The sequence below is a fragment of the Musa acuminata genome, chromosome BXJ2-11 (assembly GCF_036884655.1).
Source record: "Musa acuminata AAA Group cultivar baxijiao chromosome BXJ2-11, Cavendish_Baxijiao_AAA, whole genome shotgun sequence".
Lineage (NCBI taxonomy): Eukaryota > Viridiplantae > Streptophyta > Magnoliopsida > Zingiberales > Musaceae > Musa > Musa acuminata.
Genome location: NC_088348.1, coordinates 19,133,201 through 19,160,464, shown reverse-complemented (window position 1 = coordinate 19,160,464; position 27,264 = coordinate 19,133,201). Strand labels below are relative to the sequence as shown.

The window sequence follows — 27,264 nt, the reverse complement described above, 5'->3', positions numbered from 1 at the left end:
CTGTAGAGTAGAGGAGCTTATCGGAAGTCCGCCGGAACATTGCTGAGAGATCGTCAGAAGTTCGCCGGAAGCTTGACGGAAGAACAATTGACGAACTGGAACAAGAATACTTTTTAAATGTCTTAATTATTATAGTTAGACCTTAAGTTAAGTTAGGATTAGGAGATAATCTTATTAACTCAGTTAGGGGCCAATTGGGCCATTAACAGGACTGAATTGGGTTGGATTGAACAGCCCATTCAACACCTAAAGTCATGGTCGACAGTGGCACTGCTTGGGACTCGGTCTCCCAAGTGTTTTGGACAGTGGTACCGCCAGAGCTTAGTCTTCGAGAGCTCTATCAAGAAGTGGTACCACCAGACTGGGTGCGGGTACCACCTAGTGTTAGAAAGTCAGGCGATGGTATCGCCCAATAATGGTGGTGGTACCCCGAAATCTGGGGATATGACACCTTTTTATCCAATTCTGAAGCCGTTGGGACCTATAAATACCCCACCCTTTTCTGTATGGAAGGGTAACAAAGTGCAATCAAAAGTGTAAAAAATCTTAAGTGTTAGGGTGTTAAAAGTGTTGTAAAAGTGAGAAGAGTCCTCCTCCTCCCTCTCTTAGTTTTGTAATCATCCAAGAAAGAGGAATGAGGCTTGTAAGGGTTATCTCTTAAACCCATGAAAAGGAGAAAATGTTGTAAATGTTAGGATCGGAGTGGCACTAAGAGGGGGGGGGGGGGGGTGAATTAGTGCAGCGGATTAAAACTTCGGTTTTAGTAAAATCTTTCGTACGATAAGAACGGAACTTGAAAAGCTTAACTTGAAAAGGTATTCTTAAAGTTGCGCAGCAAAGGTAATAATGAAACAAAGCAAGTAAGAAGATTTGCAGTAATGTAAATGACAATAAGAAATGCAAACCAGAGATTACGCCGTTTTTAAAGTGGTTCGGTCAAGTGACCTACATCCACTTGCGAGGCCCCTCTTCGATGAGGCTTCCACCTTCCACTAGCAAATCTCTTGAAAGTGAAGGGTGAATACCCCTCTTACAACTTTTTCAAGCGGTTCACTCTCTTACAGATTTTCATCAAGAAAGAAGGAGGTGAACACTAGCAAATTAAAAACAAGACAAGCTAACACTTTTCTAAGGCTTTTCTCTCAAACACTTGCTGCTCAAAAAGTTGTTCTCTCAGCTGAGATTTGAGGGGTATTTATAGGCCTCAAGAGGATTCAAATTTGGGCTTCAAAATTTGAATTCTCTTTGGGTTCCCGCTGTTGGAGGTGCCACCGCCCAGCCAAGCGGTGCCACCGCCCAGCGCTCGGGTGCTGGGCGGTGCCACCGCCCAGCCAGGAGGTGTCACCGCCCAGCTCTTGGGTGCTGGGCGGTGCCACCGCCTAGCCCAGGCGGTGCCACCGCCTAGGCTAAATCAGCTCACTGGTTGGGCTCCAAACATGGCCCAAACCAGTCCGAACTCGGGTCCAATTGGCCCCTACTTGGGTTATAGGATTAACACCTAATCCTAACCCTAATTAACATGCTAACTACGAATTTAAAGACATTTTCTAAGCTATTACAAAGTCCGTAAGTCAAGACTTCTTCCGGCGAGCTTCTGGCGAACTTCCGGCGGTCTTCCGATAAACTTCGGAAACCATTCTACGGACTCCCGGCAAGCTCCTAGACTTCACGATTTGATCTTGGCGAGTTCCGATGAGCTTCTTCGGCAAGCTCCGATCTTTCTCGGCGAGCTTCGCGAACTTCCAACGAACCTTCCGGCGAGCTTCCGAAAAACCCTTCGGCAAGCTCCCTACTCATTCTCGGTTAGTTCCGGTAGCATTCCCGACGAACCTTCGGACTTCCGTCGAACTCTCGAACTCCCAACGAATCCTTCGCGCTCGACTCCGGCACTTTGTTTTGCTTTATGTCTTTGTCGTTATCGTAGTTAATCCTGCACACACAAGCAAACACTCTACTCCGATCTAGACAATTATTATAACGCAAATTGACATTCTGTTGCCCGGCACGTCATTGGTTGGCGCTTCGTCCGATTCTTCAGTGCATCGTCCTCTCTTGCGGCTTGTTGCCCAATCGGCGGTTGACCTCCGCAACCCCAATATCCTTGGCGCAATTTCGCTCTCCTTGGCCCAATGCCCGACGCCCGAAGCCTTCTGCCATCCAATATCCTGACGTGATCTCCTCCGACGCAACGTCAATTCCTCCTGCGTTAATTGTCTAATCCTGATCGAGTAGACCTGTATCACTCAAAATGTAGTCAAACATTTAAACACAATCAATTAGTTTCATCATCAAAATCCGAGATTCAACAATCTCCCCCTTTTTGATGATGACAACTAATTGATGACTAACGGAGTTAACCTTAACTCCCCGGAGTTTAACTAAACTCCCCCTATCAATATGCCATTGATAGAACACTTGGATTATCCCAAATCCAAGTAACATTCATCACATGTTATGAAAAACATTTAAACTATCATGCAAATATATAAAATATTTAATTCAATGCATGAAGTCATCAATATACTTCTCCCCCTATGTCATCAACAAAAAGGAGAAGTAGCTCTAGCTATTTTAAAAGATATGCAAGTTTTTGCAACATAAAGCTAGATTTTCATCACAACATATAAGCACAAAAGTATAGCAAGATTCTTAAGTTCAATCATGGCAATTCAACACTTGCTTCTTCTGCACGATTGCACTTTGCTTTTCTTTGCAATGTGCATGATAGTATTTCTTTGTAATATTCAAAATAGCAAATTGTTCATCATGCTAGCTAGCATATTAAAGATGTTCAAGACAGTAAGTTTTTCTTCTCTTTTGAGAAGTGTTATTTTTGCTTCCTTTACAAAGTGCAAGCTAGCAAAGTATTTGAAAAAGTGAGCAAGTTTTGTAACATACAAGCTAGTAAAAATTTCAAAAGCAAATACAAGATAGCTTTCTTGTTGAAGTGTGTAAGCTATCGATTCTTACTTCCTATTGCAATGTGCAGGTTGCAAGTCTTTCTTCTTGAGATGGGCAAGATAATGATGTTCAAGAAGACAACTTTTGCTTCTTGAAATAAGCAAGTTAGCAATCTTTGCTATTTAAGATAGGCAAGCAAGCAATCAAGTTTTTTGCATCTTCTTGACTTGTGCAAGCAAGCTATCTCCCCCTTTGTCATTGTCAAAAAGAAGGGAAGACCCATTACATCAATTATGACAAAGGTAAGTATCAATCTTAATTGTGCATCATCATATTTTCAAATTAGAATATGTACATTTTCAAAAACCTTATATTCATTCATGCATGATATTGAATAAATCGATCAACATTATAAGGATATCATACATGATACTAAAATTTTTAACTATTTGTCAACATTTTGATCATGATACCAAATATTCATCATTTAGAGTATTCATGATACAAAACATTAAATCAATATTTATAATACATCATTTTAGCGACAACTCATAGTATTTTAAATCATGATTTACATCATATGTAATACATCACATTATAATTAGAAAGCACAAGTATTGCATATATCATTGCAAATGATAAATGTTTCATATCATGATGGTATCAATTTGTCAAATTATATCCTACCAAAAACTTATCCCCATTTGTATTTCATGCATAATTTCACTTCATCACATTTGGAGTATCAAGAGGAATTAATTGGGTGATGAGATTAATATTTCACGAATACATGGAATTGTATAAAAAATCATATCATAAGTGTTTCATACATTCATATCATCACATGAAGGAATATAAACAAAAATTAGTGATGAGATCTTACTTCATGAATACAATAAAATTCATATAGCATATCATGGTTTATTAGAATTAGTCTTCCTTTTGGTGAATAGCAAAAAGAGTGGTAGGAGAGCAAGATCTCAATTCATGCATATCAAATATTCAATCATCAAAATCATAAACCATCTAGAAAATTCTCCTCTTTAAATATTCAAAGAGAGAATCATGATGAACATTCTTGGTTTACATAAAGTTTCAAAACATAATTGTCAAGATTATGAATACTAAAAGACTATGAAACATTTCGACAAATCTCCTTTTAAATAGAAAAGAAAATGTTGATTCATAAAGGATTTCATGTTATGAATTTCAAGAGATCAAGATCATGATTTCAATAAAAAATTATTCAAATTTAAATCATCAAAATCATTATCAAAATCCGAGAGATTCACAAAGATGATACAAATGGATTCATCAAAATCAATAAGATTGAGCAAAATAATTTTCAAGAATGTTATCCTCTTTTCGATTATTTCAAAACATATGATTTTGTTTCATTTATACCAAATAAAAACATTTATCATGTTTAAAACCGAAAGAGTAAGATTTATTACAACAAAAATCAATAAGGTACTTTCATTATGGTAAAAATCAATGATCCATAAATCGTAAAAGATTCATCATCCATAATTTCGAAATTTATTAAGCATGATCATTATGCATGACACTAAAACATGGTTTCAAAATGTTTAATATTTTCATTGCACAATTTAATCATTATGCATCATCATATTTTCAAATTCGAACATGCACAATTTCAAAACTATATCTTTTATTTTTCATGCATGATACAAATAAATCAATCATCAATATCGGCATATCATACATGATATTCAAGCATTCATGATAAATCATTTTGGCAACATGATCATAGCTATTCAAATGATAGTATCTAAATGTCAAAATTCATTACATCCTATCATGCATGATCATTAACTTCTTATTTGAATTTCATGCATTATTTTGTTTCATCACATAAGGAATATCAAGAAGAGTTATTGGGTGATGAGATAAATATTTCATGAGTACAAGGAATTGCATGAAAATCATATCATGAAAAGATAATAATAGAAGACACGTTTTGTTTTGAAAAATCTCCTCTTAAATAATCAAGAAAAAATCTTAGGAGATCATGATATAGATAAAATTCATTCAATCTTAGAATAAGATATTAATTCAAGCATATAAAATTTCTCAATTCATTATAAATCATAAAAAGAATTGTGGTTCCGAAATATCACGATTCATTTAGAAAAATTTTCTCTTTAGTGCACGATAAGAAGAAATATGGCAAGGATACCAATCATAATTCATTTGGATAATAGATGCTAAAAAGGAACATTGAGGATACAAGATCTTGATTTTTATATAGTAAATCTCAAGTTATAAATCTCGAAAAATCAAGATAAAGCTCATTCAAATTCAAATCATCAAATCAAAATCATTTTCAAGATATTCATAAAAAGATGATAAAATAGATTCATCAAACCAAGAATTTTCAAGAAAAATACTTTTATCTATTTAGTTGTTTCATATAAGTATGCCTTTGTCCTTTTTGTGCCAAAAAAAATATATATATCATCAATCATTTAGGATCGAAAAACAAATTTCTTCATAACAACCATCAAGATTCATTATGTAAACTTTTAAAATCTCATGCATAAAATGGTATTAAAACATTTAATATTTTCATTCCATCATTTTGCATTTTTATTGAACATAATTTTGAATGATTCTTATAGATAACTAAAACTTCTTTAGTTTTAATTTATATGATTAACTTTATCTTAGCATGCTTTGAAAACCAAAGACAAGGTTTAAAAAAAAATCATCAAGCCTTCCATTCAAAAGTCATGCATCGTCATTGAAAATCAATATGGAAATCATCAAAATACAAATTCTTGCTTCTCAATCACATATATAAGATTAATCTTACTAGGTGTATAAGCATTAGATTTATATCTAACATTTTACTGCATTAACATAACACATGCAATTTTCAAGAAAATTAATCCTAAACTAAAAAAAAATAACTCAAGAAAGTATTATGTAATATCGAAATAAATTAGTGGGATTTTGATTACCTCATCGTTGAAAGAGGGTGAGGCATAGTTTGCCACCTCGCCTTTCTTGATTTTCTCCTCGTCTTCGGAAGAGCTCAATTCATCCCAACTTTTGTTCTTCTTGCGTTCAAAGCAAGTAGTTCCATTCTTTTTGCTTTTTAATTTTTGTTTCATTTGTAGTTTAAGTTCACCATCACTTGAGCTTATGCTCGAGTGGTATTCATGTGTTCTATGTCCCAAATCCTTCCTATCATTTGGAAGGTTGTTCTCGAGTTTCTTTTTTGTCACATTGTTCATTTCGTAGGTCATTAGAGACCCAATAAGTTCTTCGAGAGGGAATGTTTTAAGGTCCTTGGCCTCTTGAATGGCCGTAACTTTTGGATCCCAACTTTTTGGAAGGGATCTTAAGATTTTAGTGACTAGTTCAAAATTAGAAAAACTTTTACCAAGAGCTTTGAGTCCATTGATGACATCCGTGAACCGGGTGTACATGTCTCCGATGGACTCACTTGGTTTCATCCGGAAAAGTTCGTAAGAATGCACAAGAATATTGATTTTGGACTCTTTCACTCGGTTAGTGCCTTCATGAGTGACCTCTAGAGTTCTCCAAATATCAAAAGCCGAGTCACACATCGAAACACGATTAAATTCATTTTTGTCAAGTGCACAATATAAGGCATTCATAGCCTTTGCATTTAGAGAAAACATCTTCTTCTCCAAATCATTCCAATGATTCATTGGGAGAGAAGACATTTCAAATCCATTTTTGACTATGTGCCATAAATTCAAATCCAAAGAAAGTAAGAAAACTCTCATTCGAGTTTTCCAATAAGTGTAGTCCGTCCCATTGAAAAAGGGAGGACAAATGAGAGAGTGACCCTCTTGAAAGTCGTAAAGAGCCATTTCTATTTGGGTGTTAAACCAAGGTAGAAAAACATGGCTCTGATACCAATTGTTAGGATCGGAGTGGCACTAAGAGGGGGGGGTGAATTAGTGCAGCGGATTAAAACTTCGGTTTTAGTAAAATCTTTCGTACGATAAGAACGGAACTTGAAAACCTTAACTTGAAAGAGTATTCTTAAAGATGCGCAGCAAAGGTAATGATGAAACAAAGCAAGTAAGAAGATTTGCAGTAATGTAAATGACAATAAGAAATGCAAACCAGACATTACGTTATTTTTAAAGTGGTTCGGTCAAGTGACCTACATCCACTTGCGAGGCCCCTCTTCGATGAGGCTTCCACCTTCCACTAGCAAATCTCTTGAAAGTGAAGGGTGAATACCCCTCTTACAACTTTTTCAAGCGGTTCACTCTCTTACAGATTTTCAACAAGAAAGAAGGAGGTGAACACTAGCAAATTAAAAACAAGACAAGCTAACACTTTTCTAAGGCTTTTCTCTCAAACACTTGCTGCTCAAAAAGTTGTTCTCTCAACTGAGATTTGAGAGGTATTTATAGGCCTCAAGAGGATTCAAATTTGGGCTTCAAAATTTGAATTCTCTTTGGGTTCCCACTGCTGGAGGTGCCACCGCCCAGCCAGGAGGTGTCACCGCCTAGCTCTTGGGTGCTGGGCGGTGCCACCGCCTAGCCCAGGCGGTGCCACCGCCTAGCCCAGGCGGTGCCACCGCCTAGGCTAAATCAGCTCACTGGTTGCGCTCCAAACTTGGCCTAAACCAGTCCGAACTCGGGTCCAATTGGCCCCTACTTGGGTTATAGGATTAACACCTAATCCGAACCCTAATTAACATGCTAACTACGAATTTAAAGACATTTTCTAAGCTATTACAAAGTCCGTAAGTCAAGACTTCTTCCGGCGAGCTTCTGGCGAACTTCCGGCGGTCTTCCGATAAACTCTCGGAAACCATTCTATGGACTCCCGGCAAGCTCCTAGACTTCACGATTTGATCTTGGCGAGTTCCGATGAGCTTCTTCGGCAAGCTCCGATCTTTCTCGGCGAACTTCGCGAACTTCCAACGAACCTTCCGGCGAGCTTCCGAAAAACCCTTCGGCAAGCTCCCTACTCATTCTCGGTTAGTTCCGGCAGCATTCCCGACGAACCTTCGGACTTCCGTCGAACTCTCGAACTCCCAACGAATCCTTCGCGCTTGACTCCGGCACTTTGTTTTGCTTTATGTCTTTGTCGTTATCGTAGTTAATCCTGCACACACAAGAAAACACTCTACTCCGATCTAGACAATTATTATAACGCAAATTGACATTCTGTTGCCCGGCACGTCATTGGTTGGCGCTTCGTCCGATTCTTCAGTGCATCGTCCTCTCTTGCGGCTTGTTGCCCAATCGGTGGTTGACCTCCGCAACCCCGATATCCTTGGCGCAATTTCGCTCTCCTTGGCCCAATGCCCGACGCCCGAAGCCTTCTGCCATCCAATATCCTGACGTGATCTCCTCCGACGCAACGTCAATTCCTCCTGCGTTAATTGTCTAATCCTGATCGAGTAGACCTGTATCACTCAAAATGTAGTCAAACATTTAAACACAATCAATTAGTTTCATCATCAAAATCCGAGATTCAACGGTAAAGAGGTGGTTGATCTTCACCTATTGAAGGAGGGCCATTAGTGGACGTCGGTGACCTCGATAGAGGAGGAATCATCAATAGAAAGAGAGATTATTGAATTGAGCTCTTCCGAAGACGAGGAGAAAATCAAGAAATATCTCATATGTTCTTGCTCTTCCGAAGACGAGGAGAAAATCAAGACGAGGAGGAATCCACTCTCGGTGTCATAAGAGGAATATCTCATATGTTCTTGCTCAAACAAATCCCTGGCCAGGGCCATTCATATTGAAAGAGAGAGTTCTCCGAGAGAATCCGATTAGAGCGAGACTAAGTAAAAATTGTATAGGCCTGATAGTACCATGCCTGATATATGGTCTCTAAGGTATTAAATAGATGAGAGACTATGAATATATGGTAACTGAGGATAGATAGGTCCAAAGGATTAGATTCCCCTATATCGTTTAGAAACTACGACATAGTGGCCTAGTACATCCACAGTCGATGAGTCGAGTGAATTATTATAGAAATAATAATTCACTGAGCTAGAAGGAGTTCTGACAGAAATGACTTACGGCCAGCTCGATATTAGGCCTAGAGGGTTACACATATATAGTAGGCGTTACGACGAGTAGAGGTTCGGATATGAGATATCCGTTGGAGTCCCTATTTTATTGGATATCTAATAAGCCCCTGAATTATTGGATCTTATGGATGAGATCCAATAAGAGCTAATAAGAGATTATTAGGTAGAAACTCATTAATCTAAGAGGCTTGGGTTGTTGGATGGAGATCTAATACCTAATTTGGTAAGATCCATTAGGTTAAGTTGATAGGAGCCTCTATAAATAGGAGGGAACCAAAGACCCATAAGCCAGAGGTTCTTTTTGGCTATCTTCTCCTATTCTCCTTGTTAGGATCGGAGCGGCACTAAGAGTAGTGCAGCGGATTAAAATGTCGGTTTTGACAAATCTTTCGTACGATAAAAATTGAACTCGGAAGTGCTTAACTTGAAAGTGTATTCGCAAAGTTGTGCAGCAAAGGTAATGAGGAAATAAAGCAAGTAAGAAGGTTTGTAGTAATGTAAATAGCAGTAATGAAATGCAAACCAGAGATTACGCCGATTTTAAAGTGGTTCTACATCCACTTGCGAGGCCCCTCTTCGATGAGGCTCCCACCTTCCACTAGCAAATCTCTTGAAGGGGAAGGGTAAATACCTCTCTTACAACTTTTTACAAGCGGTTCACTCTCTTACAGATTTTCAGCAAGAAAGAAGGAGGTGAACACTAGCAAATTGAAATCAAGACTAGCTAAGACTTTTCTAAGACCTTTCTCTCAATCAATTGCTTCTCAACAAGTTGTAATCTCAGCTGAGATTTAAGGGGTATTTATAGGCCTCAAGAGGATTCAAATTTGGGCTCCAAAATTTGAATTCTCTTTGGTTCCCGATGCTGGCGGTGCCACCGCCTGTCAGTGGCGGTGCCACCGCCTGTCAATGGCGGTGCCACCGCCTATCAGTTTCTGACACTGACAGTGGCTGGCAGTGCCACCTCCCAGCCAAGCGGTGCCACTGCCCAGCTCTCGGGTGCTGGGCGGTGCAACCGCCCAGTCTAGCGGTGCCACCGCTAGACCCTTCGGTTCACTGGTTGGGCTTCAAATTTAGCCCAAACCAAGTCTAATTTTGGGCCCAGTTGGCCCCTAACCAGGATATAGGATTATCTCTTAATCCTAATCCTAATTATAAGTAACTACATAACTAAAAATATCATAAGCAAGTTTTCAACCGCGAACGTCGAGTCTTGTTCCGGCAAGCTTTCCGACGGACTCCCAGCAAGCTCCCGATCTTGTGATAACTTCAATGAGTAGCCAAGCCTTCTTGGTGATCTCCACGAATCTCCGACGATCTCTTCGGCGAACTTTCGAAAATTCCGACAGGCTCTCGATTTCTTCTCGGTTGGTTCCGGCAGCATCTCCGACGATTCTTCGGACTCTCAAACGTCCATCGAACTTGACACCAGTATTCTTGCTTTATGTTTTCTGGTTATCATAGTTAATCCTGCACACTTAACTCAATGATATGGATTAGATCAATTAACCCATCAATTGATTTTATCATCAAAATCCGAGATTCAACAATCTCCCCCTTTTTGATGATGACAATCAATTGATGACAGAGTTAAACATAACTCCCCCTATTTATATGTCATATTATGAGAAGATGAAAACACTTGAATTCCATTCATTGAATTCAAGCATAAACCGATAAGTTCTAACCGTAGAACTTATCGTTATTTTCATTAAGCAATAGTAACTACGAAACTTCGATGAAAATTATTTTTAAGTCGAATGATAAGGGCAATTTTTACTATGATAGGAGATAAAGATTTTCAACATGAATTTCATGATATAGATGTGAGGCATGCTTTCAATATGATCAATCAATCTTGCGATATTCTCAAAGATTTTACAAGGTATATAAGACATTCGTATCACACAAGCTTTTGCAATTCATATAAGTCATGCTATCAAAATGGTACAGGTCATCACTTTTCTCCCCCTTTGTCATCAACAAAAAAGGAGACGAGACTTTGAAACACGTAATTTGTGATCATAAAATCATTAGAGAAAGAATTCAGCATTAAGATTAATCATTCAAATTTGCCAAAAATACTTATCCAGAATTCATCTTAAAAGGAAAAATCAGCATTCATCAGAAGCATATATCCAGAATTTTAAAAATACATTTAAAAAGAAGATTCAGTTTTCGTTCAAAAGATGACCAGCTTGGAACTTGATATTAAGAGTAAACAACACAGAATAAAAAGATACATCAATCCTTAGGAGGTAATCCATAGTGCTGATACATAACATCTATTTTTTGATTTAGTTGTCATAGTTCCTTCAAAATTTCAATTTGCTGGAGTTGAATTTGTTCTTGCTACGATTTGAGTTGGTCTTGTTGGAATTTGATCTAAGACAGTTCTGCCATAATGAGTCCTTCAGAGGATGAAACAGGAGCTGAAGGTGCTGCACCAAAGGGACTAGGAGGAGGAGATTCATTTCCCCTAAAAATTGGTGTTTCTGATTGTTCTACTGGTGGAGGAATCGGATCAGTCCTTCTAGGTTGCCTTACCCATATTCCATTGTTAAATGTGCACCTAAGTCTCTTTAGTAGATTTTTATTAATGATGTTATATCTATCACTTTGAATTGTTTCTTCATCGGGTGGGATGCAAATGTCATAGGCACAAAGAAATATAGTGATTAACCCCCCATATGGCAACATAATATCTTTAGCTGTAATATCCTGCATGTGTTGCCGTATTGAGTATCCAAAACAGTTATGTTGACCGGTCATAATCCAATACATAGTGCTTATCTCTATTAGACTCATTTCATCAAGATGATATTGCTTAGGGAATAGTATGCTTGTCATGATATGATGAAGAATCTTAAAGTTAAAAGGTAGTAAGTGTTCGCAACTCTTGGGTATTATTCCGAGGTCCGAGTTTGCAAAAATGGTTTCGACAGCTTCGGTGTAACTTGCTCCTATTATATTAACATCCCATTTTCCTCTAAAATAGCAGCCCCTATCTTTTTCAGTGATTCCAATTAGTTCACAAATAGTATTATCAGAAATCCTAATTTGTGTTCCTAAAATGTAAGTACTTAGGCTATCGTTATCTACCCATATGTTTGCATAAAAGAGCCTAACTAACCTAGGATAAATTGGTTCATCTATTTGTAAGAGAGGTAGGGCCTCTAGATGAGCAAACCACCTAATGGGTTCTAAGTCTCCTAGTTCATCGAGATCAACGTGTTTACCCTTATGGATATATCTTGTTTCAAATTTTGGAAACCTAAGGGCTTCTTCTTTGGATCTAAAAAGATCGTGGTCAAATGAATCTCCTTCAATCCTTTTCCCTTTTGATCTCTTAGGAGCCATTTTCTAGACAAGATGATAAAAGAAATATGAAATTGTAATGAGTAGGTAAAACAAGAAGAAAGGGAAGGGAAGATTTTACCTTATGGAGTGTTTCTTGATGATGGAGAGCTTGGACCAACAAGAATCCCTCTCCAAGGTTTGTAGAGGTTAGAATGAGGGATTGAGAGAGTTTGGGAGAGTTGGAGCAAGGCTTCCATGGGTTGGGGGCGGTGTCACCGCCGGCCCTAACCATTTAGGATTTATAGGGTGTCTTGGGCGGTGCCACCGCTTGGCGCCCGAGCGCTCAAGCGGTGCTACCGCCGGTTCTGGCGATGCCACCGCTGGCGTGCTGCGTTAGATTTTTTTTTTTTTTTTTGAGGTGTTTGACTCAAGATAGGTTAAGATAATGAGTCGTACTTCAGTATATCATCTTGAATCGAAGGAGAATGATGAAGTCAAATCCATAGAAGAACGAAAAAGGATGAGACATTTTTCGAAAAATATATTCAAACAAGCTTATTTTCAGGACAATTTAACATGCCTAGTTCCTTTCTAATGAATTCAAATTGGTCTCATTTAAGGCTTTTGTAAAAATATCTGCCAATTGATGCTTTGTGTCAATAAATTCTAAAACAACATTATTGTTAAGGACATGATCGCGTATGAAATGATGCCTAATATCGATATGCTTAGTTCTAGAGTTCTGAATTGGATTTTTGGTAAGACATATGGCACTAGTATTATCACATTTTATGGGAACATTTTTGAAGTAAATTCCATAGTCTTCTAATGTATTTTTCATCCAAACAACTTGTGCACAGCATGCACTTGCAGCAATGTATTCGGCTTCCACCGTAGATAGTGCAACTGAATTTTGTTTCTTGGAAGTCCAAGAAACAAGTGCATGTCCTAAAAATTGGCATGTTCCGGATGTACTTTTTCTATCTATCCTGCATCCGCCAAAATCGACATCTGCATAAGCTATTAAATTAAATTTTTCAGATTTTGGATACCACAATCCTAGATTTGGAGTTCCTTTAAGATACCTAAATATTCTTTTAACACTTTTAAGATGAGATAATTTAGGATTTGATTGAAACCTAGTGCAAAGTCCTACACTAAACATAATATCCGGTCTAGTCGCGGTGAGGTAGAGTAGACTACCTATCATTCCCCTATATGTTTTTTGATCGAAATTTTTACTATTTTCATCCATATCTAACTTAGTCGAAGTAACTCATAGGGGTGTTTATTGCTTTTGAATTATCCATGTTAAATCGTTTTAACAATTCTAATGTATATTTAGATTGGTTAAGAAATATACCATCACTAAGTTGTTTGATTTGTAATCCCAAAAAGAAAGTTAATTCACCCATTAAACTCATTTCAAATTCATTACTCATACATTTGGCAAATGATTCACATAGTGATTCATCCGAAGAGCCAAAAATAATATCGTCAACATAAATTTGCACAATAAGAAAATTATTTTCAAAATATTTGATAAACAATGTAGTATCAACCTTGCCTTTGTTAAAATTATTTAAAATAAGAAAGGAACTAAGCCTTTCATACCAAGCTCTAGGAGCTTGTTTCAAGCCATAGAGAGCCTTAGTCAATTTGAATACATGGTTAGGAAAAAGAGAATTTTCAAATCCGCGAGGTTATTCGACATATACTTCTTCGGAAATAAAACCATTCAAGAAAGCACTTTTGACATCCATTTGAAATAGTTTAAAATTATTACTACTAGCATAGGCAAGGAGCATCCTTATGGCTTCTAATTGAGCCACGGGAGTGAAGGTTTCTTCATAATCGATACCTTCTTCTTGGTTGAAACCTTTGGCCACTAATCTAGCCTTGTTTCTAACCACGATTGTCACGCCCCTCAAAATATCCATGATTTTTAAAATTTTTCATCACAGACCAATCCAGGATCCAAACTAACGTTTGAGGACACTGAAAAACATTCTATTCATATTCACATCCATAAAACCTGTGCAGTTTATAATCATATATCACATCACTCAATAATTCACATTTATGGCAACCCAAGCCAACTTGACAAACATGAACAATATTTATAAATCCACAAGCTAAATAATTTATACAATCAGAACTCCAACTATTCACCACAAGTTCATATCATTATAAATTAGGCTTAACATTCAGAAATTCCAAATAAGAGATATCTCCTAACACTTTGACACAGTATATCCATTTCGGTTCATCGACAACATTTCATTACATACAAAACATACTTATACAACAATATCGTAATAACCAACCAGACTTGCCCATCATTCTGAATAGCTATCCACTGCCTCAGCCCAAATCAAACATCTCGAAGAGTAACAAGCTGACCTGAAAGATTTATATAACAACGGAGTGAGCCAAAAACGGCTCAGCAAGTGACAAAGCATATTCAGAACAAAAGGAACGGATTCAACCGAGTAAGGTATCATAATGTAAGGCAGAATACAAGAATTCTCAAGGATACCATCTCAATAGATACCAAATCATACGTATCATGTCATTCATAACATATTTGATCCATAACGAATGGAGCATAGAGTAATTGAAGCATATCAATGGCAGATAGGACATTTCAGAACATATCAGTTCATAGCAAATGGAGCACAGAGTAATTGGAGCATATCAATGGCAGATAGGACATTTCGGAACATATCAGTTCATAGCAAATGGAGCACAGAGTAATTGGAGCATATCAATGGCAGATAGGACATTTCGGAACATATCAGTTCATAGCAAATGGAGCACAGAGTAATTGGAGCATATCAGAAGCAAAGGAAACATATCAAGCTTATCAATGGCATATAAAATGTTCCGAAGCATATCAACGACATATGGAACATTTCGAAACAAAATCATCAGGGAATGAAGCCTTTTAGAGCATATCGGTACACATATCGTACAAGAGCTCAAACGTCGTCCTTGACGTTGCAATCATATCAATCTTATCCAGAGTATGAACAGAAACAAACTCACCAAAACTCTGGATGTCATATCAAACACATAGAGGGTGTAGTGGGATCTCAGTCAGAATGTGATTCATCCATTTCTGAATGACCACCTGACAAAAGTCTCCCACGTCTGGGAGCTCCATCCACCCACGTCTAGGTGAAGTCAAAGGGGGCCGGCAGAGCATCGCAGGCTCTAAGCGGGACCCCACAAAGCGGGACCCCACAAAGCGGGCAAATCAGCGCATACCCTTTACCATTTCTGGCAAAGGTCCAGACAATCCCACACACCAGAGTACAAAAGGGCAATTTCAACAACAAGTAGCATATGTCGGAAGCACACGCGGAACAACGAAGCGTACATGTGCCTTTACGAGTCAATCCGAAGTAAGCAATAATATTTCACAAGCATATTCAGATTTGAAAGGAATTGAAAGCAAGGGCACATATGGAATCCAAGCAATCACATATAACTCAATTCAATAAGAAGATTTGATGAATTCAATGTCCAAAGGAATGAAACTGGAATAGGCACATATCGAAAGCAAATGCGAAACAATAGGATATACATGTGCCTATATGAGTCAATACGATATAGCATAAACGTTACACAACAGTTTTCAAGAATGCAATAACTTTAAGGACAAGAACATACAAGAATTCAAAGCAGTAATATAAAGCTCAATTGAATAAGAAAGCTAAAGGATATCAATTTCCAAAGGAATGAAACCAGAATATGAGAAATCGACCAAAGCTCGATTTCTGGCAGAATACAGAAGGCACATTGAACAAATGATTCAAACTATCAAACGTGCTCCAATTTACTCAGAAATAATCATTGGATAATACTTTCAGATAAGACATGCTTCATATGAATTGAACTGTCCAACAGAGAGAGTTACAAATAATTTGGTAAGCAAGTGTCGTAGAACAAAATCTCTGTTGGCAGAATTCCTAATGTCAGATTCAACAGATAGCTGGACAGGTGTTTGGAATCCAAATCTTTCAATCCATATATCAAAGAAAGGTCTACGAGTCTATTTTCCAATGAAATCAGTTTTGAACAAATCAGAGTTTCCAACAAAGACTTATAGGCAGCTCGGTATCAAAAGGTCAGAATATCAGAAGTTGCACAGATTCGAATCGTTACGTCTAAACAGGAGATATATCAAATGCAAGGCTAGAACAATTCAAAGTTCCTCATATTCAAAGCAAATGTAGAGATAAAATTGCAGTGAGGAACGATCAGGATACTTGCAATAGGAAAGATTAGAACAATTACAGGCGGAACGATCGGGAAACTTGCAATAAGAAAAGTTAGAGCAATTATAGGAGAAACGATCAGGGAACTTGCAATAGAAAGGATCGAAACAAGTGGGAAACTTGCCTTTCAAAGATTTCGATCCGAAGATCCAAAGAAGGTGCCAGCCCAAATCCTTCTACTTTTCCTCCGTGTCCTCTCTCTGTTTCGTTTTGTGCTCCCGTTTTCTTCCTTTCTTCGCAACTACACCACGTGTCGAACATCGAGGCACAGTCACCTGCTCTCTCTTACTCTCATTCCTTCTTTTTCTTTCCCAAACGCAGCTGCCACAGCCGCCGCCGCTGCCACAATCGCAACTGTGGTCACAACCGCAGCCCCCATCCACTACACTATTTCCTTCTTCCCTTCTCTCGTTCCTACTCTTTCTCTTTCCCAAAAGCAGCTACTGCAGCCACCACCGCTGCCGCAGCCAACGTCGCAGCCGCAGCCGGAGTCGCAGCCACGGCCGTAGCCACCACACTCGCAGCCTCTTTTTCCTCCCCTGCTCTATTTCCTCCTCCTCTTCCAGCTACAGCTGCCACTGCCGCAGCTGCCACCCCTTCTCCTCTTCCTCTCTTCTTCCTCTCCTTCCCTTTCTCTTCTTCTTCCTTTCCTTTTTCTCTTCCTCTTTCCCTGCCACAGCTGCAGCTGCCACAACCGCAGCCGCAGCTACTTCTTTCCCTTCTCCTCTTCCTTCTCCTTCCTTTCTTCTTCTTCTCTCCCCGCTGCAACTGCTGCAGTCCCGGCCGCAGCCATGGCCGCAACCTCTCCCTCCTCCCCTGCTCATCTTCCTCTTCTTCTTCTCTTCCAGCTGCAGCTGCCATCGCCGCAGCTGCAGCCCCCTTCTTCTCCCCGACGAACAGCACCTCCTTTCCTCTGTTTCCTCCTGCAGGAAACAGAGGTGCCGCCTCTTCACCCGCTTCTACTTCTTCTCTTCTTCCTCACCATCTCTTCCTCTCCTTCTCTTCCAGCTGCAGCTGCCACCGCCGCAGCCGCAGCTCCTCCTTTCCCTTCTCTTCTTCCTCTCCTTCCTTTCTTCTTCTTCTCTTCTTCTCCTTCCTCCCCTTCTTCTCCCCGACGTCACACACACCCTCTCCTCTGTTTCCTCTGCAGGAAACAGAGGTATCACAACCTCTTCTCCTGCTTCCTCTTCCTCTTCTCTTCCTTCTTCTTCTTCTTCTCCTCTTCGAACGCCCCACCTCTCCTCTGTTTCCACCTGCAGGAAACAGAGGTGCTGCAGCCCTAGCTGCTGCCGCCTCTCGCTCCTCTCCCTCTTCCCTCTCTTTTCCCTCTTCTTCTCCTTCTTTTCTTCTCCTCTTCCCTTTTCCTCCCCAACCCCACACACCTCCTCGCTGCAGCCTTGCCGCAGCTATCATCCTCTCTTCTTCTTCTTCTTCTTCTTCATCTTCTTCTCTTCTCCCTCTTCTTCCTCTCTTCTTCCTCTCTTCTTCCTCCTCTCTTCTTTTCCCTCTTCTTCTTCTTTTCTTCAACCACTCTCCTTCTTCTCCTCACGCCCCACCGCTCTCTCTATTTCTGGAAAGAAACAGAGTGCGTGGGAGGCGGTGGGATAATACCGAATTTTCGGTTTTTCCTTTTCTTTTTTTTTTCTTTTTGCAACTTAGCAGTTTAGTCCTTGTAATTTCTATATTTACATATAGGTCCCCCAATTTACATATAAATCCTTATTAATACATTTTTAAAAGTGGGGGATTTTACACTCTCCCCCCCTTAAAAGAAAATTTAGTCCTCTAAATTGGTCATAGCTCAATCGATGAAAAGATGAGGATTATGATTTCTTTATTTCCTCCTCCTACTCTTAAATAATTTCATCAATTCAATACAATTACACAATTTTCCAAGAGTGACCGAAATATTCTCCTCCTTGATCCTCAATAGATGGTAACCCGACCTTCAAACAATCTTTTAAAATACCTGTGCACCCTACAGTTAATCAAACAAGTGGTCACTTTAGAAAATACTCGTTTTTTGATGGTCACCTAATTCAACTATCTATAATCAATACAAAGCCTCAATGTTCCATCCATCTTTTAACTAACACCGGAGCACCCCATGATGAAATATTAAGCCAAATAAAATCCTCATTTAATAATCCTTGTAGTTGCTTTTCTAATTCCACTTACTCAAATGATATCTTTCTGTAGAGAGGCTTAGATTTTAGGATTGTCCCAACGACCAAATCAAAAGCAAAATCACATTTGGAGGTAATCCAAACAAGTCATCCTGGGATACATTAGGCAAGGAGATAAATAATGTCCAATACTCTCAAAATAAAAGATCGGCTGATCAAATATGCAAAAAGTGATCATTTGTTATATACCAATCCATACAGGTATGATAAGAAGATAGCCAATGTATACCAAGTATAATATCATAACTCCAAATCTCTAGGAGAACTAAATCAGCAAAAGTTCAAGTTCTCCAACAAAAATCAGACAAGAGGACCAGATTCAAGTTCATTATCAAAGAATCTCCAATGATTGTACTTACATATATCACATAATACAGTGGTCTAGGTTGAATACCCAAGTGATAGGCAATATGTTACGAATCAAATCGTAGATAGAACCCATGTTCAAACAAATATTTGCATTCTTTCATAAACATACATAATACCTTCGACCACTAATTCAGAAGTCTTAGAATCATATTCAGTGATAGCATACACTCTGACATGGGCTGATGATTTAGGAGGCAGTGACTCTTTCTTCTTGTTCAAAGGGCAAACTTTTATTTTATGATCAAACTTTCCATAAGCAAAATAGGCTCTAGTCACGCACAAACATAAACTTGTTTTATAATTTAACTTGCAATTCACACCTGATTGAGTCTTTTGTGGTGACTTCCCATTTCAAATCAAAATGTCTTGACTCTCTTGTTGTTACTTACTGATTCATTTCCAATCATATTTTTATTGGTAAACTTGTTCTTGTCATTCTTGCCATTGATCTTCAAAAATTCTTTTCATTGTTGCCGTCAATAATAAGTCTTTACTTCTAATATAACGTGGCAAAAGAAATCTTTTGATCATCAAAACAATTTTGTACATCAAATATCTTCTCTGTTTGCATCATTCATTTTTCTACCACCAATGAAATTAGGTCCACCATGCTTCCGCTGCGCCACTCTGATTCAATATCCCCAATCAATCCTTTCATTCCCCTTAATTAATAAGAAACAATGAAATAGGAGGACCAAATATCCTCATCATCCCAGATTCCTAAAATACATCAAAGAAAATTTCCACCAATCACTATAGTTCATTAGACCTCAATATATTTTGCACGTCAACATATCAAATATTTCAGTAATCCTCAAACAATGCTCTGATACCACCTCTGTCACGCCCCTCAAAATATCCATGATTTTTAAAATTTTTCATCACAGACCAATCCAGGATCCAAACTAACGTTTGAGGACACTGAAAAACATTCTATTCATATTCACATCCATAAAACCTGTGCAGTTTATAATCATATATCACATCACTCAATAATTCACATTTATGGCAACCCAAGCCAACTTGACAAACATGAACAATATTTATAAATCCACAAGCTAAATAATTTATACAATCAGAACTCCAACTATTCACCACAAGTTCATATCATTATAAATTAGGCTTAACATTCAGAAATTCCAAATAAGAGATATCTCCTAACACTTTGACACAGTATATCCATTTCGGTTCATCGACAACATTTCATTACATACAAAACATACTTATACAACAATATCGTAATAACCAACCAGACTTGCCCATCATTCTGAATAGCTATCCACTGCCTCAGCCCAAATCAAACATCTCGAAGAGTAACAAGCTGACCTGAAAGATTTATATAACAACGGAGTGAGCCAAAAACGGCTCAGCAAGTGACAAAGCATATTCAGAACAAAAGGAACGGATTCAAACGAGTAAGGTATCATAATGTAAGGCAGAATACAAGAATTCTCAAGGATACCATCTCAATAGATACCAAATCATACGTATCATGTCATTCATAACATATTTGATCCATAACGAATGGAGCATAGAGTAATTGAAGCATATCAATGGCAGATAGGACATTTCAGAACATATCAGTTCATAGCAAATGGAGCACAGAGTAATTGGAGCATATCAATGGCAGATAGGACATTTCGGAACATATCAGTTCATAGCAAATGGAGCACAGAGTAATTGGAGCATATCAATGGCAGATAGGACATTTCGGAACATATCAGTTCATAGCAAATGGAGCACAGAGTAATTGGAGCATATCAGAAGCAAAGGAAACATATCAAGCTTATCAATGGCATATAAAATGTTCCGAAGCATATCAACGACATATGGAACATTTCGAAACAAAATCATCAGGGAATGAAGCCTTTCAGAGCATATCAGTACACATATCGTACAAGAGCTCAAACGTCGTCCTTGACGTTGCAATCATATCAATCTTATCCAGAGTATGAACAGAAACAAACTCACCAAAACTCTGGATGTCATATCAAACACATAGAGGGTGTAGTGGGATCTCAGTCAGAATGTGATTCATCCATTTCTGAATGACCACCTGACAAAAGTCTCCCACATCTGGGAGCTCCATCCACCCACGTCTAGGTGAAGTCAAAGGGGGCCGGCAGAGCATCGCAGGCTCTAAGCAATATCCCACAAAGCGGGACCCCACAAAGCGGGCAAATAAGCGCATACCAGAATATCCCACAAAGCGGGACCCCACAAAGCGGGCAAATCAGCGCATACCCTTTACCATTTCTGGCAAAGGTCCAGACAATCCCACACACCAGAGTACAAAAGGGCAATTTCAACAACAAGTAGCATATGTCGGAAGCACACGCGGAACAACGAAGCGTACATGTGCCTTTACGAGTCAATCCGAAGTAAGCAATAATATTTCACAAGCATATTCAGATTTGAAAGGAATTGAAAGCAAGGGCACATATGGAATCCAAGCAATCACATATAACTCAATTTAATAAGAAGATTTGATGAATTCAATGTCCAAAGGAATGAAACTGGAATAGGCACATATCGAAAGCAAATGCGAAACAATAGGATATACATGTGCCTATATGAGTCAATACGATATAGCATAAACGTTACACAACAGTTTTCAAGAATGCAATAACTTTAAGGACAAGAACATACAAGAATTCAAAGCAGTAATATAAAGCTCAATTGAATAAGAAAGCTAAAGGATATCAATTTCCAAAGGAATGAAACCAGAATATGAGAAATCGACCAAAGCTCGATTTCTGGCAGAATACAGAAGGCACATTGAACAAATGATTCAAACTATCAAACGTGCTCCAATTTACTCAGAAATAATCATTGGATAATACTTTCAGATAAGACATGCTTCATATGAATTGAACTGTCCAACAGAGAGAGTTACAAATAATTTGGTAAGCAAGTGTCGTAGAACAAAATCTCTGTTGGCAGAATTCCTAATGTCAGATTCAACAGATAGCTGGACAGGTGTTTGGATTCCAAATCTTTCAATCCATATATCAAAGAAAGGTCTACGAGTCTATTTTCCAATGAAATCAGTTTTGAACAAATCAGAGTTTCCAACAAAGACTTATAGGCAGCTCGGTATCAAAAGGTCAGAATATCAGAAGTTGCACAGATTCGAATCGTTACGTCTAAACAGGAGATATATCAAATGCAAGGCTAGAACAATTCAAAGTTCCTCATATTCAAAGCAAATGTAGAGATAAAATTGCAGTGAGGAACGATCAGGATACTTGCAATAGGAAAGATTAGAACAATTACAGGCGGAACGATCGGGAAACTTGCAATAAGAAAAGTTAGAGCAATTATAGGAGAAACGATCAGGGAACTTGCAATAGAAAGGATCGAAACAAGTGGGAAACTTGCCTTTCAAAGATTTCGATCCGAAGATCCAAAGAAGGTGCCAGCCCAAATCCTTCTACTTTTCCTCCGTGTCCTCTCTCTGTTTCGTTTTGTGCTCCCGTTTTCTTCCTTTCTTCGCAACTACACCACGTGTCGAACATCGAGGCACAGTCACCTGCTCTCTCTTACTCTCATTCCTTCTTTTTCTTTCCCAAACGCAGCTGCCACAGCCGCCGCCGCTGCCACAATCGCAACTGCGGTCACAACCGCAGCCCCCTTCCACTGCACTATTTCCTTCTTCCCTTCTCTCGTTCCTACTCTTTCTCTTTCCCAAAAGTAGCTACTGCAGCTACTGCAGCCACCACCGCTGCCGCAGCCAACGTCGCAGCCGCAGCCGGAGTCGCAGCCATGGCCGCAGCCACCACACTCGCAGCCTCTTCTTCCTCCCCTGCTCTATTTCCTCCTCCTCTTCCAGCTGCAGCTGCCACTGCCGCAGCTGCCACCCCTTCTCCTCTTCCTCTCTTCTTCCTCTCCTTCCCTTTCTCTTCTTCTTCCTTTCCTTCTCTTCTTTCCCAGCCACAGCTGCAGCTGCCATCGCCGCAGCCGCAGCCCCTTCTCCTCTTCCTCTCTTCTTCCTCTCCTTCCCTTTCTCTTCTTCTTCCTTTCCTTTTTCTCTTCCTCTTTCCCTGCCACAGCTGCAGCTGCCACAACCGCAGCCGCAGCTACTTCTTTCCCTTCTCCTCTTCCTTCTCCTTCCATTCTTCTTCTTCTCTCCCCGCTGCAACTGCTGCAGTCGCGGCCGCAGCCACGGCCGCAACCTCTCCCTCCTCCCCTGCTCATCTTCCTCTTCTTCTTCTCTTCCAGCTGCAGCTGCCATCGCCGCAGCTGCAGCCCCCTTCTTCTCCCCGACGAACAGCACCTCCTTTCCTCTGTTTCCTCCTGCAGGAAACAGAGGTGCCGCCTCTTCACCCGCTTCTACTTCTTCTCTTCTTCCTCACCATCTCTTCCTCTCCTTCTCTTCCAGCTGCAACTGCCACCGCCGCAGCCGCAGCTCCTCCTTTCCCTTCTCTTCTTCCTCTCCTTCCTTTCTTCTTCTTCTCTTCTTCTCCTTCCTCCCCTTCTTCTCCCCGACGTCACACACACCCTCTCCTCTATTTCCTCTGCAGGAAACAGAGGTATCACAACCTCTTCTCCTGCTTCCTCTTCCTCTTCTCTTCCTTCTTCTTCTTCTTCTCCTCTTCGAACGCCCCACCTCTCCTCTGTTTCCACCTGCAGGAAACAGAGGTGCTGCAGCCCTAGCTGCTGCCACCTCTCGCTCCTCTCCCTCTTCCCTCTCTTTTCCCTCTTCTTCTCCTTCTTTTCTTCTCCTCTTCCCTTTTCCTCCCCAACCCCACACACCTCCTCGCTGCAGCCTTGCCGCAGCTATCATCCTCTCTTCTTCTTCTTCTTCTTCTTCTTCATCTTCTTCTCTTCTCCCTCTTCTTCCTCTCTTCTTCCTCCTCTCTTCTTTTCCCTCTTCTTCTTCTTTTCTTCAACCACTCTCCTTCTTCTCCTCACGCCCCACCGCTCTCTCTGTTTCTGGAAAGAAACAGAGTGCGTGGGAGGCGGTGGGATAATACCGAATTTTCGGTTTTTCCTTTTCTTTTTTTTTTCTTTTTGCAACTTAGCAGTTTAGTCCTTGTAATTTCTATATTTACATATAGGTCCCCCAATTTACATATAAATCCTTATTAATACATTTTTAAAAGTGGGGGATATTACAACGATACCATTTTCATCTTGCTTGTTTCTAAAGACCCATTTAGTACCAATGACTAAATGGTCACTAGGTCTAGGAACAAGCTTCCATACCTTATTCCTCTCAAATTGATTCAATTCCTCTTGCATTACAATAACCCAAAAATCATCTTTTATGGCATCATCAATGCATTTAGGTTCGATTTGAGAAAGAAAGGCGGCGTTAGCACAAAAATTCTTGAAAGAGGAACGAGTTTGAACCCCTTTTGATGTATCTCCTATAATTAGCTCCTTTGGATGAGCATCTATATACTTCCATTCCTTGGGTAAGGAAATTTCGGAAGAAAGTGCATCCAAGTTGCTATTTTGAGGAGGGGGTTCATTTAAATTCAAATTATCAAAACCAAGATCATCATCAAAGTCAATTTTCTTTAAATTAGAAATTTCATTAAAGACTACATGAATAGAATCTTCTATTACTAAGGTTCTTTTGTTAAAAACCCAAAAAGCCTTAGAAACGAAAGAGTAACCAAGAAAGATGCCTTCATCGGATTTAGCATCAAATTTTCCTAAGGCATCCTTTTCATTCAAAATAAAGCATTTACAACCGAAAACTTTAAAATAGGAAATATTTGGTTTTTTGTTATTCCATAATTCATAGGGAGTTTTTGATAAGGATGGTCTTATTGTCCTCTATTCATGATGTAGCAAGCCGTATTTACGGCTTCGGCCTAAAAATACTTAGGTAAACTATGTTCATTTAACATTGTTCTTGCCATTTCTTGTAGGTTTCTATTTTTTCTTTCAACTACTCCATTTTGTTGGGGATTCCTCGGAGTGGAGAAGTTGTGATTGTATCCATTAACTTCATAAAAATTTTGAAAGTCACGGTTTTGAAATTCGCCACCGTGATCACTCTGAATTGATAAAACCATGAAACCTTTTTCGTTTTGAGTGAGTTTACAAAATTTAGAGAAACACTTGAAACAATCACTTTTGTGAGCTAAGAAAATAGGTCAAAGTGTATCTAGTATAGTCATCCACAATTACAAACGCATATTTGCTTCCCCCTAGACTTGTCGTGTCAATTGGTCCAAATAAGTCCAAATGAATCAATTGTAATGGTCTAGTGGTGCTAATTTGAGTTTTTGGTTTGAAACTAGTTTTTATTTGTTTACCTAGTTGACATGCATCGCATACTTTGTCCTTAATAAACTTTATATTTGGAATTCCTCGCACTAATTCTCTAGATGAGATCTTAGATATTAGTTTCATGCTTGCATGGCCTAGTCTCCTATGCCAAAGCCAAGCATCATCATTTAAAGCGGAGAAGCACATTTCATTACTTAGTTCATCAAGGTTGATGGTGTAGACATTATTTTGTTTTAATGCAATCATAGTTATGTTATGGTTTGGTTTTTCAATAATACACATTTGATTCAAATCTAACGATATAACCTTTATCGCATAATTGACTAACACTCAAGAGATTATGTTTCAATCCATCAACTAGTAAGACATCATCAATAGAAAATTTTAATTTGTTACCTATGGTTCCCTTGCCAATGATTTTGCCTTGGTTGTTGTCTCCGAAAGTGACGTACCCTTCTTCTTTGCTAGTGAGCATAGAGAAATGAGATGGATCTCTAGTCATATGTCTTGAGCATCCACTATCTAGATACCATCTCTTGCTCCTAGCTTGTGATGGTGTATGTTTCTACAAGAAGGGATTATTTTTAGGTACCCATTTTCTTTTGGGTGCCTTAAAAACTTATTTAACTTGTTCATCATATTGCATAGAATTGATCATGGTTCCTTTAGGAACCCAAATTAGTTTGTTCGGACTAATTTTCTTGAATGGACATTTATAAGTTTTATGTCCATATTTGTAACAAAAGTTGCAATTGCTTTAGTGCCGAACATGTAAGACGGGGCCTTTAATGAAGGTGGTTGGATTTTGGTGAAGACTTCTCACAAATCCGATTCCACTTCTTTTAGGAACGTGACCCTTATTTGTAAGGATCATGTTCAAAGATTTGCTACCAACCTCGAATTTCTTCAAGGTGTCCTTAAGTAGTAAGTTCTCCTTGAGAGATTCTAGATCATGGCATTTTATACATGGAGCTAAACTATCATGATATTCAGTTTTTAATTTATCGATATCACAAGTGAGACTATCATGCTCCTTTTTTAGCAATTTGTATTTTCTACTAATTGTCTTACATTCATCAAATAACTCATGGAAAGCATTTAATAATTCATGATAAGGTAAATCTACATCAATTAAATCTGTTACCTCTTCTCCGATGGCCATTAGGGCGTAATGAGCAACTTGCTCGGTGTTGGACTCCTCTTCTTCGGACGCACTTGAATCATCCCACATTGCCTTGAGTGCCTTCTTCTTTGATGTTCTCTTTTTGGCTTGAGGACAATCGTTCTTATAGTGTCCCGGTTTTTTATATTCATAGCAAATCACTTGGTCCTTCTTGTGTTCGAACTTATTTTTTGTATTATTTTTAAATTTATTCTTTCTTAAATTTTTTTTAAATTTTTGAGTCAAAAGTGCAATGTCATTATCACTGTCCTCATCACTTGATGTTCCTTTCAAGTGGTCTTCTTGTGATGTGAGTATCATATCCTTCCTGTTCTTTGGAAGGGGATTCTCGAGCTCGTCATGAGCTTGACATGTCATTTCATAGGTCATTAGAGACCCAATAAGTTCTTCAAGAGGGAATGTTTTAAGGTCTTTGGCCTCTTGAATTGCCGTAACTTTTGGATCCCAACTTTTAGGGAGGGATCTTAAGATTTTAGTTACTAGTTCAAAGTTAGTAAAATCTTTACCAAGAGCTTTGAGTCCATTGATGACATCCGTGAACCTGGTGTACATGTCTCCGATGGACTCACTTGGTTTCATTCGGAAAAGTTCGTAAGAGTGCACAAGGATGTTGATTTTGGACTCTTTCACTCGGCTAGTGCCTTCATGAGTGACCTCAAGAGTACTCCAAATATCAAAAGCCGAATCACAAATTGAAACACGATTAAATTCATTTTTGTCTAGTGCACAAAA

The 27,264-nt window shown here is 38.9% G+C and overlaps 1 long non-coding RNA gene across 1 annotated transcript; it reads right to left on the bottom strand.

Moving 5' to 3' along the window:
- Positions 1–14,432: 14,432 nt before the first annotated feature.
- Positions 14,433–24,229, bottom strand: LOC135626223 (uncharacterized). The gene is made up of 3 exons (XR_010492297.1): positions 22,485–24,229; positions 16,673–20,429; positions 14,433–14,668 (listed from the first exon to the last, which is right to left on the bottom strand). It is a non-coding gene; the product is annotated as an uncharacterized LOC135626223 (long non-coding RNA).
- Between the last annotated feature and the right edge of the window lie 3,035 nt (positions 24,230–27,264).